The sequence below is a fragment of the Anabrus simplex genome, chromosome 2, assembly GCF_040414725.1.
Source record: "Anabrus simplex isolate iqAnaSimp1 chromosome 2, ASM4041472v1, whole genome shotgun sequence".
NCBI lineage: Eukaryota > Metazoa > Arthropoda > Insecta > Orthoptera > Tettigoniidae > Anabrus > Anabrus simplex.
The window spans coordinates 910,985,349-911,005,395 of record NC_090266.1 but is presented as its reverse complement, the minus strand read 5'-3'; positions in this window follow the sequence as shown (position 1 = coordinate 911,005,395).

Genomic DNA, 20,047 nt, shown 5'->3' with positions numbered 1-20,047 from the left:
AAAAGCCTTTGATGACCACATCAGGGAAATAAACGAGATAAAACTAGGGAATGAATAAGCAGAGATAATTACAATGGGAGATTTTATTACAAGGGTGAGGGAGAAAATGCGGTATACGATAGAGGTACAGATGAGATAATAATAGAGGGAAGAGGTGAAGTCAAGACAAAGAATGTAATAAAAATGGAGAGAAGCATTTAAAAATGTGTGTAATGCATGACAAATGGTTGTTGGCTGGGGGGTGAAACAGGGAATTTAACTTATTTTGTTGACTCAGGAGGGGGCTTGACAGATTTAGGTATAGCTTCTAGGAAGGCAACGAATTACATTAAAGACATTAAAGACAGTTACTGGATATATATTTTAGAGAAAATGAAACCAAAAATATGGAACTCTATAAACAACAATTGTAAAGATAATACAAATAATAACCACGTAGTATAAGTAATGATGAAGGGTATTTCAAGGGATTAAAAGTGGTCCGGATAAATGGAAACTCAGGGAAAATGAACATTGTGTACAATATTGGATATATTACACTTACGTTTCGTGAATGATAAGGCAATAACCCGCCGTGTTTGCTGGGATAATTTCCATTGTTTCTATAGAGACATTTTCTCATGGAACTCTAGTATTCCTCGTAGAGGTAGGATAATAATGGTAGGAGGGGAGTATTAATTCTAGTGAAATAAGAATTTATAAGCTACGAAAAAGTTCAAGAAGACAAATGTGAATTTATATGTGTAAAGCTCATCTCTAAAGATAATAAGCAACTTGATATTTCGGAGTGTACAGGCCTAGAAAGGGTGCCGCAGACACTGAATAGGAATTATTTGTTAAGACAGTCGGCTATGTGGGAAACGATATGGAAAGGAACGCGATTGTAGCGGGTGATCTCATTTTACCAAATGTCAATTGGGGGAAGGACAGCTGATTCAGATAGTAATGGATCCAACTACAGAGAAGAATTTTCTGGACGTGGTGCTGGTAAAACCAGATGAGCTCTATAGAGACACCAAAGTAATAGATGGTATTAGTGATCAAGAAGCTGATTTTGTCGCAGTTCAAAGTAAATGTGTTAGAAAGGAAGGTTGTAATAGTGCGACTATTAGTCAGTACCATATGGCTGATAAGACAGGTATGAGGGAGTTTAAAGAAAGTAATTATCATCGGTGGAAAACGGTAAAAAAATGTAAACAGACTGTGGGTTTGGTTTAAAGCAATTTTTAAGGTATGTGAAGACAGTTATGTACCTAGGCGGTAAGGAATGATAAAGATCTGCTATGTTATAAACGAGAAGTAAAGAGACTAAGAGGGAGGTTCAGGTTTGAAATAAATTGAGTTAGAAATAGTTGCGGAAATAAGGAGAAATTGAAGGATCTTACTAATAAATAGAATCTAGCGAAGAAGTCAGCTAAGAATATCATGATGGCAAGCAAATTCTTGTGAAAGGTGGAAGTGTACGTATAGTACTTTAAGGCAGGATCAGGTTCCACGAAGGACATTCCAGAACTCATTAATGAAAGAGAGGAGTGTGTATGGGAGGATCTTCAGAAGGAAGAAGTATTTAGTCAGCAGTAGGTAAAGATTGTTGGATAAAAGGAAAATGTCTAGATAGAGGAGGTGACTGACACTAATGAAATATTAAAATTAACCTATGATAACAAGGACATTTACAATAAGAAAATAGGTCTGCAGATCTCCTTTGAGAAGACAAAATGCATGAGAAATATCAATAATGTATCTGAATGGATGATCACTGCTATGGGAAGATTGAACAGGTAAAGAAGTTCAATTATCAGGGAGCAATAATCCAGCAGAATGGACTAGAGCAGGAAAAATCGAAGTCAGTTGTTAAACCAGAAAGTCTGCATGCTTCAGAGACTTCGACTAGGAATAGACAGGAACGAGTTGGTCAGTTAGCAAAAAGCGAATGAAGGATATTACGGAGGCTTCTGGGCAATAGATGGGTTGAAGCAGATACATTTGAAGTCCAATGAAGAACTTTACAGCAAGATAGAACCAGTAGCATCATTAATTGAAACGAAAATGTTATTGCTTTGGGCACGTTTTCTACTTGGCTGACTAGGAAAATCTGGAATTTCTTAAGATCAAAGTCAACACAATTGAAGTGGCTATAAGACTGCGAGAGAAATCTGAGATATATCGGTACCTTGAAAGCAGAATTAGCGATAGTGATGAATTTAGACGGACGGTAAAACGTCACCAGGGTTTGAAAGTGGAATGGGCATCCAGAAGACGGAGGGCACTTATGGGTGAAGAGCATACGAAGGTACTAATAGCTGGGATCAAGAGACACTGACTGGATGTCAAGCCAGCGTTACATTTGTGCCAAGTTAATGGAATTTATCTTGCGCTCCATTGTCACTGTTAAGAGGTTTAGGCGGTTTAAATTATTGGTTCATTGATTAGTGAATAGTGCGAGTAGTGTTATATCTTTAAAACAGTTCATTGCAATTGTGCTTGAAGGCAGTGCGGGAAGTACTACCAAAACACGCTCAAGTGTTTCGCACCCGGATGTAAATATGGACATGACCGATCATCTTCAGGTAGCCTTTTCTTTAGACCGCCTAAAAAGAGGGTAGTGTTCTCGTGAAATGGAAAAAAGCTGACCGAAGAAAAGACAAACTGACTAGTAATTGTTTCGCGTGTCATATTCATTTTTGCGATAATTTCTTAGTACAAAGAGATTCATTTACGGTGGATGGTGAAAGAGTAGAGATACCAAAACAGTGGTGGAAATTAAAACCGGAGGATTTCCCTCATATATCTCTTAATCTGCCCAAATATCACTTTATGGAAATTAAGAAACGTAACTCTCCCGTGAAGAGGCAATTCACGCCAACAGATGCTTCTATTAAAAGCCCTACTCAGAACATAAATGTCAGTGATCAGCCCGTATGTTTAGCAGTTGGAGAATGCCAGCACGTATTTAAACAACTTGATTTTCAAAGTCATAGTGGCGTTACTAGCACCACTCTTCGTCGACTAGCGCTCAAATCATAATAGGCGTCATCTTTCAGATGTGCAAACACGCCAATTGAATTTAGTTTATCTGGCAAAAATGTTCTTTATGTTGTGATTTCATTTAATGCCTGTGTACGCTACTTGCCACTGGCCTTGACTTTCGAAATCTATGCGAAATAAATGCCTTTGCTGGCGAGATGTGGTGTTTACAGTGCACTATGTCTTCTGGTATGGGCTATATCAAATTTGTTCCTTTCATTGACTTGTCTCAGTCTCATCCTTGGCTTCGACAATATGAAAGTGACTGAGGTATGAGTGATGCTAGTAATACCTTATGCAGCCAGTCCCTGTTATGAATGATGTGAAAATATCGCTCATAGGGTCGATTGGTAGGCTTGGCAGACTGATATGTAATAACAACAACAACAACAACAACAACTGCTGGCTCGGTGAGGAAAGCAACGGGAAACTATCTCACTCCTCATTTCCCTAGTATGCCTCTTCAGTGACGCCTAGGCTATTTATGACAGCTGTTGGCGGAGCTGTAGAGGATCAAACCAGCCTTCGGGCTGAATACCCTACATACATGCATACATGCGAAATAAAATACAAATTCTTAAACTAGCAGAAGCACTACAATTACAAATGTTATCTGCTAGACGTGAACCTAACAAGGATTATGGGTCAGTTGACCGCAATGTTCAATCCCATTTAAGGCGTTACAACAATAACAACCACTACAATAAAAACAGCAAACATAAACAGAATCATGACGTTTATTTTTGATTCCTCCATTTATCATACATGGAATTTATGTGCACCCCGAACTGGCCACGGGAATAATGGTGCCAAATTTGTTGATTGTTCACGGTAAATTACTTATTTTTATGTATGCAATGATGTTTAGAACTGCGGTCATGATTAGCTCAGTGGCTTAGTGCTAGTTTGCCACTAGGACGGGTGAGGTTCGAATCTTAATCCCTGGTAATCTTCACCCGAAATTTACGTGGCGTCAGGAAGGGCCAGATGGCTCCAATAACCCCAGAAATACCTGGGGTTACCTGAAGAAAATTTTCTGAGTTTGTGAAGTGAAATTAATACCTCTAAATCTAGCATAATAATTCGAAAAGAAGGACTATCTCTAATGTATAAATTATACTTCGTTTATACGGAAAACTTTGTCGATCCAGCAACAGCTGTGTACAGTCCAATTGCCATACGAATTGTACAGGAAAACCAGCACCTTCTTTGGGCCTTCTCGATGGTCACACAGATTTCGTTATTTTGTTTTTCGACCTCGTTACAGTCTGAAAAATTTCAATCTGTTAAGCATTAAAGTACAGGATGTCCGGTAAATGACAGAGTAAACTGAATGGGCGTGAAACGTCTCTGAAAAGGTAACCTAACACACTTTGTTTCAAAATTCCATGAAGTGTAGTTTCTGGGATGTGGTGAAAGTAAGGCTCGTGGCCACCGCGTGGCACAGACACGACTTGGCAAGTGCTCGGTGAAGCAGTAACTCCTCTTGCCTCGCTTGTCCGCAGTGTGCAACAGACGAGGCCGGCAGATGACACACACTACTGTGGTCGTCTGACGAGAAGTCGCGTGCATAGCTGCTGCGCATGCGCCAATCTCAAGTCTCAAGGCGTGACAAGAAACATCGCTTCCTTCCGCGGCCATTCTTGTGAACTAAGGTGCTGCTGTGAACTTTCAAATTGGTAGTGCAATTGCGCTTTAGTTACACATTTACTTTAAGTACAGCATAATGGGCAGTTTAATAATGAACACGCATCTCTTTCAGAGAGCTCGCACTGTTTATCACCATCAATGTTTGTTATTCGTGCCGTACCTACAAGCTGCCGCAACTTCTCGTGAGACGCAGGTAGTATACGGTGCGTTTGCTTTCCCAGGACTGTTTACAATGCAGCCACGTGTAGGTACTGTGCGCTGTTGACAAGTTCTCTGTTTGATCTGAAACTGCACTCAACGTAGAAAAGTTAAAAGGCTATGTTGGCATCCTTGCACATGCAGCAATCTTCTGAGGTTGGCTTGCTCTCAAATTTTACGGACATCGTGTTTAATACAGGAACAATGTTTTTTCTATGACGGGGATTGGCACTAGACCGGTCACTAGCACTGCGAGCTTGTCTGTCGCCAAGAACTTTGCCGTTATGCGCTTCTCGCCACCACAAGTTCCCCTCCTTTGCATTTTGCTGAGTTCTTTATCCGCGCAGAGTTCAGTTTAGTCAATTGTTCAGTGTGTTGTTCCAATGCCATTTTCATTACTTGAGTGTATATATAAAAATAATAGTCTATCTTTATAAAGTACAGGAAATCTTGTGTGGAAACAAGACGGAATTTAAGGAATTTCCGGACAGACCCGTGCCTACCGTCATTACAATAAAAATGTAGCTAACAATTTCATACAGATAGATTCAGTAAATGATCTTAAAAGATGCAGAAGAAGTTATGTTCTTACAGAAGAGATATTAAATGAGATTGGAGAGATACTAGAGCACACCCAGCTAAAACGTCTTAGGCGTTTGGCGCAAGAAACTGGAGTAAGTAGGAGGTCTGTTAATAAAGCAGGAAAATTACTTAAATTAAAGTCATACAGAATTCTGACGATACAAGAGTTAATGGAATATGACCCCAATAAGAGGTTAGATTTTTGTGATGGGACTTTAGAGAGAGTTAATTCTGGGGAAGTCCAGCTGAAATGGATTATTTAACTGATGATGGAGGTTTCATCTGCATGAGCACACGTGTTCTCAGATTAAAGGGAGGAACCATATTTTGTGTTCGAAAGACCTTCGTACGGTAAAAAAATAGGTCTGGTGTGCACTTCCTATTTTTATAAGGCAGTCTAGCTCGAGCAGCCGAGGAGCGAGGTCGCGTGGTGAAGTGCGTGCTGCGAGCATGGTTGGTATTGAGCAGTACCGGGCCGCGATCGGGAAATGGCAGGCGAAGCAGAAGAAGGAGACCAAAAATAGACGGGTGTTAAGAAAAGAAGGAGTAAAAATGAGTGAAGCGGTGCTGGTAGTGACAGTGTTAGCGGTGCTACTGGTTATTGGGGTGGGGGTGGGGTGGAGTAAAACCCAGGCCCAAATACCAGCGGAAAACTTAGCATGGAGGACTTGGCACACTCAAGGTGGTAGTGAGTGAGGTAATTCAGGAAAAGTGTCAATGGGAGAAGGTGCAGGAAATAAAGGACATGATAGAGGAGCAGAAAAAGGAGTTAGGATCCATGAAGAAGTGGCTAGAAACGAAGACGGAGGAATCGAGCAGGAGAGTGGACAATAATGAGAAGGAAATCGAGTTATTAAGAGGGAAAGTGAAACATCTGGAAGAGGAGGTGATGAAGAAGAAGAGAGAAGCGGAGGGGTACAGGCAGGAGAGATTGAAGAAAGCCATATTTATATATGGTGTGGAGGAAGATGAGAGGGAGGGCAAGATTGACCTGATATCCAAGGTGGTAGAAGTCTACGGGATAGGATGAAGATAAACTTCAGTGAAATAGACATAGACGATGTAGAGAGAGTTGGAAAAACTAAAGGACGGAGGCCAATTAGGGTAAAATATTTCTTTACCGTAATGGCAAAAATTGTGTTAAGTAGCAGTAATAATTTACAGGGACAGAAAGTAGGGGTGAAAAGAGACATGGGAAAGGAAGGAATTGAAAATATGAAGACCTTGAACAGACACCTATGGAGAGCGAGACATCAGGGGCTAAAGGCCCGAATAAGAGGTCACAGGTTGGTGGTGACAAACGGACGATGGGTTAGGGAGCACTCAGTGACGAAGCTAAAGGAGATGGACGAATGCGTTATTTCCGAGGGAGGAGAGATAACAAGGCAAGATGGAAGGAAGAAAGAAGTAACAAAGAAGAGGGGAGACGTGGAAGGAGAGGAGATCGTCGCAGAAGAGAACGGACAGTGTAGTGTGGTACAGAAGATCAAAATAGTGAAGGGGTGAGTAAGGGTGAGCAGCAAGAAACGGTGAGAGCAGAGTGTAGTGGTTCAGTGAGCAAGAAAGGACACGAGAAGACTGATCGACAGGAAGGTAAAGCAACTATGAATAAAGGAAGAAGTAGGAGTTTAAAAGACCTCTAGGGAAAAGTACGCAAAAGGATGGAGGATACGGAGGACATGGAACGGAATAGATTGGTTAAACAAGGAGGAATGGAGACAAGGGATGAGAGGTCGATAACTACAAGGAGCAGGAATAGAGGGGGAGACTTAGAAGGGAGGGAGGGAAAGTTATAACTATATTGGAAAATAGATGTGTGAATATTGAGGGACTTATGAACAAATTAGGAAATAAGAAAGTTCGGGAAGTAATAGAAAGTTTCGATGTTGTGGCACTCTTGGAGACGTGGCTGGAAACAGGGAGGGAGATCTCATGGAAGGGGTTTGTTATAAAATATAAATATAGAAGAAAGGAGAGGAATAAGGGACGCGCACCAGGAGGGATGATAGTTTTAATTAGGGAAGAAATTAGTGAAATGGTAGAGGATATAGAGACAGATATGAAAGAAACTATATGGTTGAGATTGAATATGGGAGGGGTTGAAGGAAGGAGGAAGAAAATAAATCTAGCGTTCGTTTATTTCCATCCTAGTAGTTCAGCATATGCAAATAAGTATTTTTTGAAGAGTTATAGGTGGATATTAATACGATAAGAAGAAAGTTGGCAGGAGAAGAGGATATGTTTTTATTCGGGGACTGGAACGCGAGAATAGGGGAACAGAGCCCAGTATATAGTAGGGAGGATGGAATGTGTATGTTGAAAAGTAGGAGTGAGGATAAAATTATAAACAGTTATGGGGAGAAGCTCCTCGAGATGTGCGTTGTGGGGAATTTGTATATTCTGAATGGATGGATGGAGGGTGACAGTACGACGAAATTAACATATGTTACTGAGAAGGGTGGTAGTGTGAAAGATATGGTTTTAAACTCGGAGGGACCGATAGAGGATATTGTAAGAATGGAAATAGGAGACTGGATTGAATCACACCACTTTCCAGTGTGGGTTATGTTGAAAATGGGGGAAGAGAAGTGTATAAGGAAGGAAGTTGAGACGGAGGATAAACAAGGGAGTAGATATAATAAGTATAAAAGGTCAGATAAAGTGGGACGGGATTGGAATAGGGTAGCAAAAGAGGAAGTACAACTTCTGAAATATGGGTGGGAGATGCGTTAGAGGAGAATAATATCAATATCAATTGCTGCTACATCCAATAAAGATGGTAGCGCAGAAGGCAGAATGTAGAAAGAGAAATAAGAAAGAGGGTGAAGAATGGTTTAATAGAGAGTGTGAAGGAGTGCGGAGGAGGATGCTGGGTGCGTTAGGAGAGTACAGAAAGAAAGGTGGGAGCGCAGAAAGGGAGATTTTCTGCAAATTGAGGAAGGAGTATAAAAAGAAAATTTGTGAGGTAAAAAAGGCGTGGTTAGAGGAACAAATTGAAGCCATAAATAAGGATTGTAAGACTAACAACACTGAGAAAGTATGGGAAAAGATTAATAGAATAATTAAGGATGGAAGGAATATAGAGGGAACGAGCATTGAGGAAGTTCAATGGATGAGGTACTTTGGTGAATTACTAGGGGAGAAGCGGGAAGAAAGATGGAGAAGGACGGAGGAAGAAGTAATTTGGAGGAATAGGAGAGTGGCGATTTATGAACTGGACAAGGAAATTACAAGGGAAGAAATTCTGAGAGTGATAAGCAGAGTTAGGCGTAAGTCGGCCGGGGATGTAATGGGATAAATAATAAGTTTTGGAAAGAAATTGGCAAAAATGAGACAATGATAGAGGGCATAGTTAAACTATTCATTAAGATCTATGAGGGAGGTAAGTACCCGAAGGAATGTGAGACAGGAATTGTATGTCCAATATTTAAAGGTAAGGGTAGAAGGAACAATTTGAACAATTATAGAGGAATATCTCTGTTAGACTCCTTAAGTAAAATATATACTGGGGTGTTGGCGAACAGGTTAAGCGAGTGGGCTGAGGAAAATGAAATATTGACAGATTTCCGGAGGGGATTTAGGAAAAAGAAAAGAACAGTGGATAATATAATGATAGTAAAAACTATTTTAGAAAAGTATAAGAGCCTGGCTAGAAGTACGGTTTATGTGGCAGCAATAGATTTTGAGAAAGCGTTTGATAAGGTGAATAGAGAGGCTCTATTAGAGATATTAGGCAGGCTGGGGGCTTCGGAAAAGATGTTGAGGGCAGTGGAGGTAATATATAGTGTTGTTAGGTTTTGTGTAAAATTGGGAGACGAGAGACTGAGCAGACCCTTAGAGTCCAAGGTGGGTTTAAAGCAAGGGTATAAGTTATCGCCAATATTGTTTATTTTATTTATTAACGATATTTTGGAGGGGCACGGGGCAAACAATTGGGCCGTGCCGGTAATAAATAGCCTGGAGGTACCGGGGCTGATATTTGCTGATGATGTGTTATTGATGACTCTAACTTCAGGAGGGATGAAAAGAGCGTTAAATACAGTGTCGCTGTTTGCGAGGAAATGGGGCTTGAGAATTAATGGCAATAAATCTAAAATATTAGTAGCCCAGGTAAACAAAGGAAGAAAGATGGAAGGGAAATGGGTACTTCAAGGAGAAAGGTTGGAACAAGTAAGGAAGTTGGAATATTTAGGATTTATTATTAACAGTAAAGTAACCTGGAACGATCAGATTAGTAGGGTGGAAAACAGAGGATTAGCAGCCCTAGCCTCAGTCAGAAACTTGTTAGCTAAATACCCGGGTATTAGTTATAAAGCCTTGAGGCTAGTGTTAAGATCGGTTATTTTCGGGAGGGTATTGTATGGCGCAGAAGTTTGGGGGCTGGATGAGAAAAGAGGGGAATTAAGAAGTATTATTGGTAGTTTCGGTAAGATAGTAATGGGTTTGCCGAGGTGCACAGCAAATGCAGGGGCGGAATTAATGTGTGGGGAGGATTTGGAGTCGGAAGGTGTGAAAAGAATACTTAGATACTGGATGAATTTAAAAAGACAGGAAGGTGGGAGGGTTTTACGGGCAGCGTATGAACAGCAACGTAAGAGCATGTATAAAGGCGGATGGCTAGAAAAAATTAAGGGATATTTGGAGATGATAGGATTAGGGCACCTGTGGGGGGAGGTTTGGACGAAAACAGAAGTTAGAGGGATGAGGATGCTTAAGAGGAGGATTAGAGACTTTCATAGGCAGAAATTATTGGGGGAAAGTAGACTGAGAAATTCACTGAATGTTTTTATTAAAATAGAGAAGGTAGCATGGAGAAATATTAGATACGTGGACAGGTCAGAATTGTATGGGATGATGTGGTGGTTGATGGGATTGCATAGGAATAAAGGGTGGCCGCAAGGAAGGGACAAGACAATGTGTATATTTTGCGGGGCAGTGAATGACGATTTTCATTTATTAAGTGGCTGTAAAGAAATGAGTCACATAAGACATAGATTACTGAGTGCCGAGCATCGGAAACTATTGGGAAGAGGAGATTATCAATCTATTTTAAGATGGATTATTAAGCAGTGGGAAAGCGGGGGCGAGTTGAACAGGTATTTATGTGCGGTAAAAAATTCCTGTGAGAGCAGAATGAAGGAGGGTGAGTTAGAGGGTGGACATGGGGGTATGTGTTTGGAAAAGGGATGTATATCTATGGGAAGCGTGTTTAATAATCGGATAATATGCAATGGATGGAGTTATTATGATAAAATTTAATAGGAAGGAGAGTATTTGTGTTGAGTACATAGTTAAGTAGGTGGAGTTGGGTAAATGATATGTGATTTCATAAAGGTAAGGAATTTTGTTTGTGTTATAGCTGGTTAGAATATAAGTGCTGACTTTCGATGTTTTGGTATTGATCGGGAGTAGGTCAGGGAACAATGAATGTGACGAAGGTTGCTGGACGCATAAGGACAAGTGATGAGTTTGCTGGATCCTCGAGCCGATGACTGCTACAGCTAATTGTTATTATTTCTGTTGTTATTTATACCTATTATCACTATTATTATTATTATATTATTTATTTAGTTAAATATTATTATTATTATTATTATTATTATTATTATTATTATTATTATTATTATTATTATTATTATTATTATTGTGTTTCAATAGTCTTATCACTTTGTGAACATGTATTGGGGCGGAAAGCCTGTTTGTTCATAAATACTAATACTAATACAATTTTTATAAGCGCACAATTAACAATGACAAATTTCTTGACGAATTGACTTATGGCGAGTGCTCGTCAGCTTATTTTCAACAAGATTCCGCCACTGCTCACACTGCCAAAGCATCCATGACCGAATTGTGTCGAATTTTCGGTAGAAGGGTTATAAGTATTTTACTACCGTGGTATCCAAATATGAAATTATTTTTGTCACAACAAGTGACATGCAAATAGCAGCAAATAGCTTACTCATAAACTCATTCACACTCACTCGCACTCTCCTGTGGAATACAATCGATAATCGTATGTATACTAAGAATACTAGAATATTTGACTTTTGACACAACAAACGCCTTGTGACTCACATCATATGTGAACACGCACATCAATTTTTTGTCACATCAATTTTTGTTCGGTCGGGGTGACGCCACACCTGTAACTTCGCACCTCGCCGAGCTAATAAGCATATCAGCTGGCACCACGTTGGAGGCCGGCCTTCCCCAGCCATGTTTACTTGTGTAATCCATAATGTTGACCCAGCGATCTCGGACGAGGATATTTACAGTGCCCTTCGCACACACGGTGTCTCTGGTGTCATCAGACTTTACGACGGCTGCGATCTCGCACCAGAGGTGCTTTTCTCTTTCTACACTTTGGATACCTGCAACCACGTCCAGACTAATGGAGTGTTTCTTCATCGCCGTCTCCACCGAGTGACATCTACACCTTCACACGTCATCGCCCAGATCTTGGATGTTGCCTGCTGCAAGTACGCCTACTCCGTATTTCTCACCCCCACCCCCTCCATCATCCTGCCCCACAACTACTACCATCACCTCCACTATATCTGCTTACCCATCCCTCAATATTCCTCTTACCATACCTGTCCCCACTACCACTACTACCACCACCACCACCATCACTACTTCTGCTCACTCCTCCCCCATCCTTCCTATTATTAATACCACTATGACCCATCCTTTTCCCCTATTGATAACCTCTCTCTCCACCCCTTATCCTCTAAATCGCCAGCCTACATCTATTCAGCCGTCTGCCGAGGGACCTTCCACCGCTCCACCTACGAACGTGGTACGTTCACCGCCACATGAATATTCTTCCACCTACAGCTGTGTTAGTCGCGGTGTGGATCCAAGCATAGCGCCTGCAGCTATTGTTCAAGATCTTCACCAGGCAGGCCTCTCTGTACGATGAGCTTCTCGCATCTACAATGCCGACGGTCCAAAGTTCCTGATGCGCCTCCAACTTCAGACTCCCGACGACATCCAGCGCCTCATCGCTCAAGGACTCTACCTCTACGGTCGCCATCATCGGGTCGAACACTCTTATTCACCTACACAACCCTTCCACCGTCCTCCCCCATCCCGCAGTCGTCCCCGGCCTGTCCCTCCTCCTCACTCATTACGTCTACGATCTTCTACAGTCCCAGCCCTGCCAAACTACTTCCCCCAACCGCCACCTTACCTTGCCCTCCTCCACATTTTCCTCACTTCCCTAGTTAACTTCTCCTCTTTCTACCACATCCTACCTTCCCATCTTCTCCCTAACACCTTCGTCTAACTATTCACTCATCTTTGTTTTTGAATGTACAAGACATTGTGTCTCTTTCAATAAAGTTTCATCTCTACTGCACTCCTTAGCACAGAAGCAATTTCTTCATATCTCCTTTTTCTTTATCTCCATTTATCCATCTCCTTCATCCCACACTTACCTACTTTCCCGTCACCTCTACTGGCCAGAGAGTGGGCGTCACCCTCTAGGTGGCCCGCCCCACCCCCTCAGGGTGGGAAATGAAAGCATAAATAGGTAGAATATTTGAACACAACATCGAATCTAACACGTTATCCGCTACAGCAAACCACGAACCAGTAGATAAGCCATCCACAAAGCCAGCAAACACCACGCAGTTCGGAGCCAACCTATAGATGGAGACACAAACGTACAATGAGTGCAGTGGAAGTTGCTGATATTTAAACAAATAGAAATTACGGTTTATCTGTACATTAGACTACAGTAAACAAATATTAAATTACAAGATTTTACTTTTAATTATATTTCTTGTACCTTTTCAGTTAGTTAACTAAAATCTGGGTGTACAGTTAATACTTTTTTCAGCTGAGCCAACAGCAGTCAAACGAGATCTGTATTTTTCTTGACATAGTCCTGTTTAGGAAACAGTTGCTCACACAAGTAATTGGGAGGAAACAAAGCCAATATTTTCGCTGCAAATAATCTTCATTTCACGCGTTATGCAAATGAAAAATGTTTGAATTCATCCACACCAACTTCACAGTGACACAGTTGTTTGAAAGGTGTATCATTTTACGCTCATAGTAATTCGAGCTGCAAATCCAGTCTTACCTTTGCAGTTTGGACGTGCATGGGATTTACGAAAAGGTCCAAGTCATTTTTCAGGTTTTAGAAGCCGGAAAATCGATTTTCTGAGAATTTGGTCTTGAGATATGTTAATAATTGTCTCTGAACGCGTCGTAACGACTTTCGAGCTGAAACTGTGTAGCACTATTGAATGTTATTCAGGTTTAGAATACGAAGGAAAAATAAATAAATGAAATGACGTATGGCTTTTAGTGCCGGGAGTGTCCGAGGACAAGTTCGGCTCGCCAGATGCAGGTCTTTTAATTTGACTCCCCTAGGCGACCTGCGCGTCGTGATGAGGATGAAATGATGATGAAGACGACACGTACACCCAGCCCCCGTGCCAGCGAAATTAACCACTTATGGTAAAATTTCCCGCCCCTACCGGGAATCGAACCCGGGACCCCTGTGCCCAAAAGCCAGTACGCTAACCATTTATCCATGGAGCCGGACGTACGAGCGAGTGATGGATGAAGAATAGTGGCTTAACCAGGATCTGGCGATGGCGCCAGTTAAAAAAGTGCTGATAGAACATACTGAAGGTTCGTGTGTGGTGCGCGCATGCATGTTTTATCAATTATAAGGATACTGATACAGGTGAATTTTGTTAATATTCAGATGGCAGTGCACTGCAATATCTTACATTAAAATACAGAGCAAGAACAATACTATCAAGGTCAACAGTTTTACAGCTAATTGTATGTTCAGTTTACAATCTAATTCCAATTTTCGGGGCTTCTTAGAAAACAGATTCAACAGATCTGTTGGTTTTACAATATTATGTATGTGAATGTTTGTTCAGTTTATTGTTAGTTTTTGTTTATGTTTTTTTGTACAAATTCCTTTGGTGAGGAGGGGGTGTACCCCAGTAAATCTCCTGACGAAGAATGATTGTATGTATTTAGTTATGAACAAACAGGCTTCCAGCCCCAATACATGTTCAAAAAGCACTAAGTCTATTGAAAATAATATTAATAATTATAATAATAATAGTAATAACAATAATAATGATATTAATAATATAAATAATATAAATAATAATAATAATAATAAAAATATAATAATAATAATAGGAATAAATAATAACAAAAATAATAACAGTTAGCTGTAGCAGTCACCGACTCATGGTTCCAGCAAACTCATCACGTGACCTTATGCGCTCAGCAACTTGCGTCACATTCATTGTTCCCTGACCTACTCCCGATCAATACCAAAACAACGACAGTCAGCAATTACATTCCAACCAGCCATATCACAAACAAAAAGTCCCTACCTTTAAAAAATCACATATCATTTACCCAATTCCACCCACTTAACTATGTGCTCAACACAATACTCCCCTTCCCATTGATTTTATCATACTATCTCCATCCATTGCATATCATCCGATTATTAAACACGCTTCCCATAGACATACATCACTATTCCAAACACGTACCCCCTTGTCCACCCTCTAACTCTCCCTCTTTCATTCTGCTCTCACAGGACTTTTTTACCGCACATAAATACCTGTTCAACTTCAACTCGCCCCCGCTTCCCCACTGCTTGATAATCCATCTTAAAATAGACTGCTCATCCCCTCTTCCCAATAGTTTCCGATGCTCGGCGCTCAGTAATCTATTTCTTATCTTACTCGTTTCTTCACAGTCACTTCATAAGTGAAAATCGTCATTCACTGCCCCGCAAAGTATACACACTGTCCTGCCCCTCCCTTGTAACCATACTTTATTAATATTCAATCCCATAAACCACATCATCCCATACATTTTTGACCTGTCAACGTATCTAATATTTATCCCTGCTACCTCCTCTATTTTAGTAAAAACATTCAGCGAATTTCTCAGTCTACTTTCCCCCAATAATTTCTGCCTATGAATGTTTCTAATCCTCCTCACAAGCATCCTCGTCCCTCTAACTTCTGTCTTGGTCCAAATCTCCACCACAGATTCCCTAATCCTATCATCTCCAAATAACCCATAATTTTTTCTAGCCATCCGCCCTTATACATGCTCTTACGTTGCTGTTCATACGCTGCCTGTAAAACCCACCCACCTTCCTGTCTTTTTAAAATCATCCAGTATCTAAGTATTCTTTTCACACCCTCCGATTCCATATCCTCCCCACACATTAATTCCGCCCCTGCATTTGCTGTGCACCCCGGCAGACCCATTACTATCTTACCAAAACTACTAATAATACGTCTTAATTCCCCTCTTTTCTCATCCAACCCCCAAACTTCTGCGCCATACAATACCCTCCCGAAAATAACCGATCTTAACACTAGCCTCAAGGCTTTATAACTAATACCCGGGTATTTAGCTAACAAGTTTCTGACTGAGGCTAGGGCTGCTAATCCTCTGTTTTCCACCCTACTAATCTGATCGTTCCAGGTTCCTTTACTGTTAATAATAAATCGTAAATATTCTAACTTCCTTACTTGTTCCAACCTTTCTCCCTGCAGGACCCATTTCCCTTCCATCTTTCTTCCTTTGTTTACCTGGGCTACTAATATTTTTAATTTATTGCCATTAATTCTCAAGCCCCATTTCCTCGCAAACAGTGACACTGCATTTAACGCTCTCTGCATCCCTCCTGAAGTTGGAGTCATCAATATCACATCATCAGCAAATATCACTCCCGGTACCTCCAGGGCATTAATTACCGGCACGGCCCATTTGATTGCCCCGTGCCCCTCCAAATATCGTTAATAAATAAAATAAACAATATTGGCGATAACTTGCACCCTTGCTTTAAACCCACCTTGGACTCTAAGGGTCTACTCAGTCTATCGTCTCCCAATTTTACACAAAACCTAACAACACTATATATTACCTCCACTGCCCTCAACATCTTTTCCGAAGCCCCCAGCCTGCCTAATTTCTCTAATAGAGCCTCTCTATTCACCTTATCAAACGCTTTTTCGAAATCTATTGCTGCCACATAAACCGTACTTCTAGCCAGGCTTTTATACTTTTCTAAAACAGTCTTTACTATCATTATATTATCCACTGTTCTTTTCTTTTTCCTAAATCCCCCTTGGAAAACTGTCAATATTTAATTTTCTTCAGCCCACTCGATTAACCTGTTCGCCAACACCCCAGTGTATTTTTTACTTAAGGAGTCTAACAGAGATATTCCTCTATAATTGTTCAAATTGTTCCTACTACCCTTACCCTTATATATTGGACATACAATTCCTATTTCCCATTCCTTCGGGTACTTAACTCCCTCATAGATCTTATTGAATAGTTTAACTATGCCGTCTATCATTGTCTCAATTTTGCTAATTTCTTTCCAAAATTTATTATTTATCCCATTACATCCCCCGGCCGACTTTCCCCTAACTTTGTTTATCACACTCAAGATTTCTTCTCTTGTAATTTCCTTGTCCAGTTCATAAATTGCCACTCTCCTATTCCTCCAAATTACTTCTGCCCCCGTCCCTCTCCATCTTTCTTCCCCCTTCTCCCCTAGTAATTCACCAAAGTACCTCATCCATTGAACTTCCTCAATGCTCGTTCTCTCTATATTCCTTCCATCCTTAATTATTCTATTAATCTTTTCCCATACTTTCTCAGTGTTGTTAGTCTTACAATCCTTATTTATGGCTTCAATTTGTTCCTCTAACCACGCCTTTTTTACCTCACAAATTTTCTTTTTATACTCCTTCCTCAATTTGCAGAAAATCTCCCTTTCTGCGCTCCCACCTTTCTTTCTGTACTCTCCTAACGCACCCAGCATCCTCCTCCGCACTCCTTCACACTCTCTATTAAACCATTCTTCACCCTCTTTCTTATTTCTCTTTCTACATTCTGCCTTCTGCGCTACCATCTTTATTGGATGTAGCAGCAATTGATATTGATATTATTCTCCTCTAACGCATCCCCCACCCATATTTCAGAAGTTGTACTTCCTCTTTTGCTACCCTATTCCAATCCCGTCCCACTTTATCTGACCTTTTATACTTATTATATCTACTCCCTTGTTTATCCTCCGTCTCAACTTCCTTCCTTATACACTTCTCTTCCCCCATTTTCAACATAACCCACACTGGAAAGTGGTGTGATTCAATCCAGTCTCCTATTTCCATTCTTACAATATCCTCTATCGGTCCCTCCGAGTTTAAAACCATATCTTTCACACTACCACCCTTCTCAGTAACATATGTTAATTTCGTCGTACTGTCACCCTCCATCCATCCATTCAGAATATACAAATTCCCCACAACGCACATCTCGAGGAGCTTCTCCCCATAACTGTTTATAATTTTATCCTCACTCCTACTTTTCAACATACACATTCCATCCTCCCTACTATATACTGGGCTCTGTTCCCCTATTCTCGCGTTCCAGTCCCCGAATAAAAACATATCCTCTTCTCCTGCCAACTTTCTTCTTATCGTATTAATATCCACCAATAACTTTTCAAAAAATACTTATTTGCATATGCTGAACTACTAGGATGGAAATAAACGAACGCTAGATTTATTTTCTTCCTCCTTCCTTCAACCCCTCCCATATTCAATCTCAACCATATAGTTTCTTTCATATCTGTCTCTATATCCTCTACCATTTCACTAATTTCTTCCCTAATTAAAACTATCATCCCTCCTGGTGCGCGTCCCTTATTCCTCTCCTTTCTTCTATATTTATATTTTATAACAAACCCCTTCCATGAGATCTCCCTCCCTGTTTCCAGCCACGTCTCCAAGAGTGCCACAACATCGAAACTTTCTATTACTTCCCGAACTTTCTTATTTCCTAATTTGTTCATAAGTCCCTCAATATTCACACATCTATTTTCCAATATAGTTATAACTTTCCCTCCCTCCCTTCTAAGTCTCCCCCACTATTCCTGCTCCTTGTAGTTATCGACCTCTCATCCCTTGTCTCCATTCCTCCTTGTTTAACCAATCTATTCCGTTCCATGTCCTCCGTATCCTCTATCCTTTTGCGTACTTTTCCCTAGAGGTCTTTTAAACTCCTACTTCTTCCTTTATTCATAGTTCATAGTTCATAGTTATTCATAGTTCCTGTCGATCAGTCTTCTCGTGTCCTTTCTTGCTCACTGAACCACTACACTCTGCTCTCACCGTTTCTTGCTGCTCACCCTTACTCACCCCTTCACTATTTTGATCTTCTGTACCACACTACACTGTCCGTTCTCTTCTGCGACGATCTCCTCTCCTTCCACGTCTCCCCTCTTCTTTGTTACTTCTTTCTTCCTTCCATCTTGCCTTGTTATCTCTCCTCCCTCGGAAATAACGCATTCGTCCATCTCCTTTAGCTTCGTCACTGAGTGCTCCCTAACCCATCGTCCGTTTGTCACCACCAACCTGTGACCTCTTATTCGGGCCTTTAGCCCCTGATTTCTCGCTCTCCATAGGTGTCTGTTCAAGGTCTTCATATTTTCAATTCCTTCCTTTCCCATGTCTCTTTTCACCCCTACTTTCTGTCCCTGTAAATTATTACTGCTACTTAACACAATTTTTGCCATTACGGTAAAGAAATATTTTACCCTAATTGGCCTCCGTCCTTTAGTTTTTCCAACTCTCTCTACATCGTCTATGTCTATTTCACTGAAGTTTATCTTCATCCTATCCCGTAGACTTCTACCACCTTGGATATCAGGTCAATCTTGCCCTCCCTCTCATCTTCCTCCACACCATATATAAATATGGCTTTCTTCAATCTCTCCTGCCTGTACCCCTCCGCTTCTCTCTTCTTCTTCATCACCTCCTCTTCCAGATGTTTCACTTTCCCTCTTAATAACTCGATTTCCTTCTCATTATTGTCCACTCTCCTGCTCGATTCCTCCGTCTTCGTTTCTAGCCATTTCTTCATGTTCCTTAACTCTTTTCTCTGCTCCTCCATCATGTCCTTTATTTCCTGCACCTTATCGCATTGACACTTTTCCTGTATTACCTCACTCCGCTGGTATTTGTGCCTGGGTTTAATTCCACCCCCCCCCCCAATAACCGGTAGCACTGCTATCACTGTCACTACCAGCTCCGCTTCACTCAGTTTTACTCCTTCTTTTCTTAACACCCGTCCATTTTTGGTCTCCTTCTTCTGCTTCGCCTGCCATTTCCCAATCGCGGCCCGGTACTGCTCAATACCGACCATGTTCGCGGCACGCACTGCACCACGCGACCTCGCTCCTCGGCTGCTCGAGCTAGACTTGAAGAAGAATGAACGCTGATGTCTCGCAGTGCCATCTCTTGCAGTCTATGTGAGTGTCAAGAACGACTTGAGTTTCGTGCAGCAGTAAGTGCCCATGCGTGTATCTGTATTATTATTATTATTATTTAGTAGGATAATAAAACTAAAGAAGTTATTTCCTTTCTCTTTTCGCAGCCAATGTATGCGATAGTGGCTGTAGTTTTGTCGTGACGAGCTTCAAATGTGTGTATAAATAGGATACAACCTAACTATTGTCCGGCTCCACGGTTAGGGTGGTGGCCATTGGTCCAGAGGCTCCCGG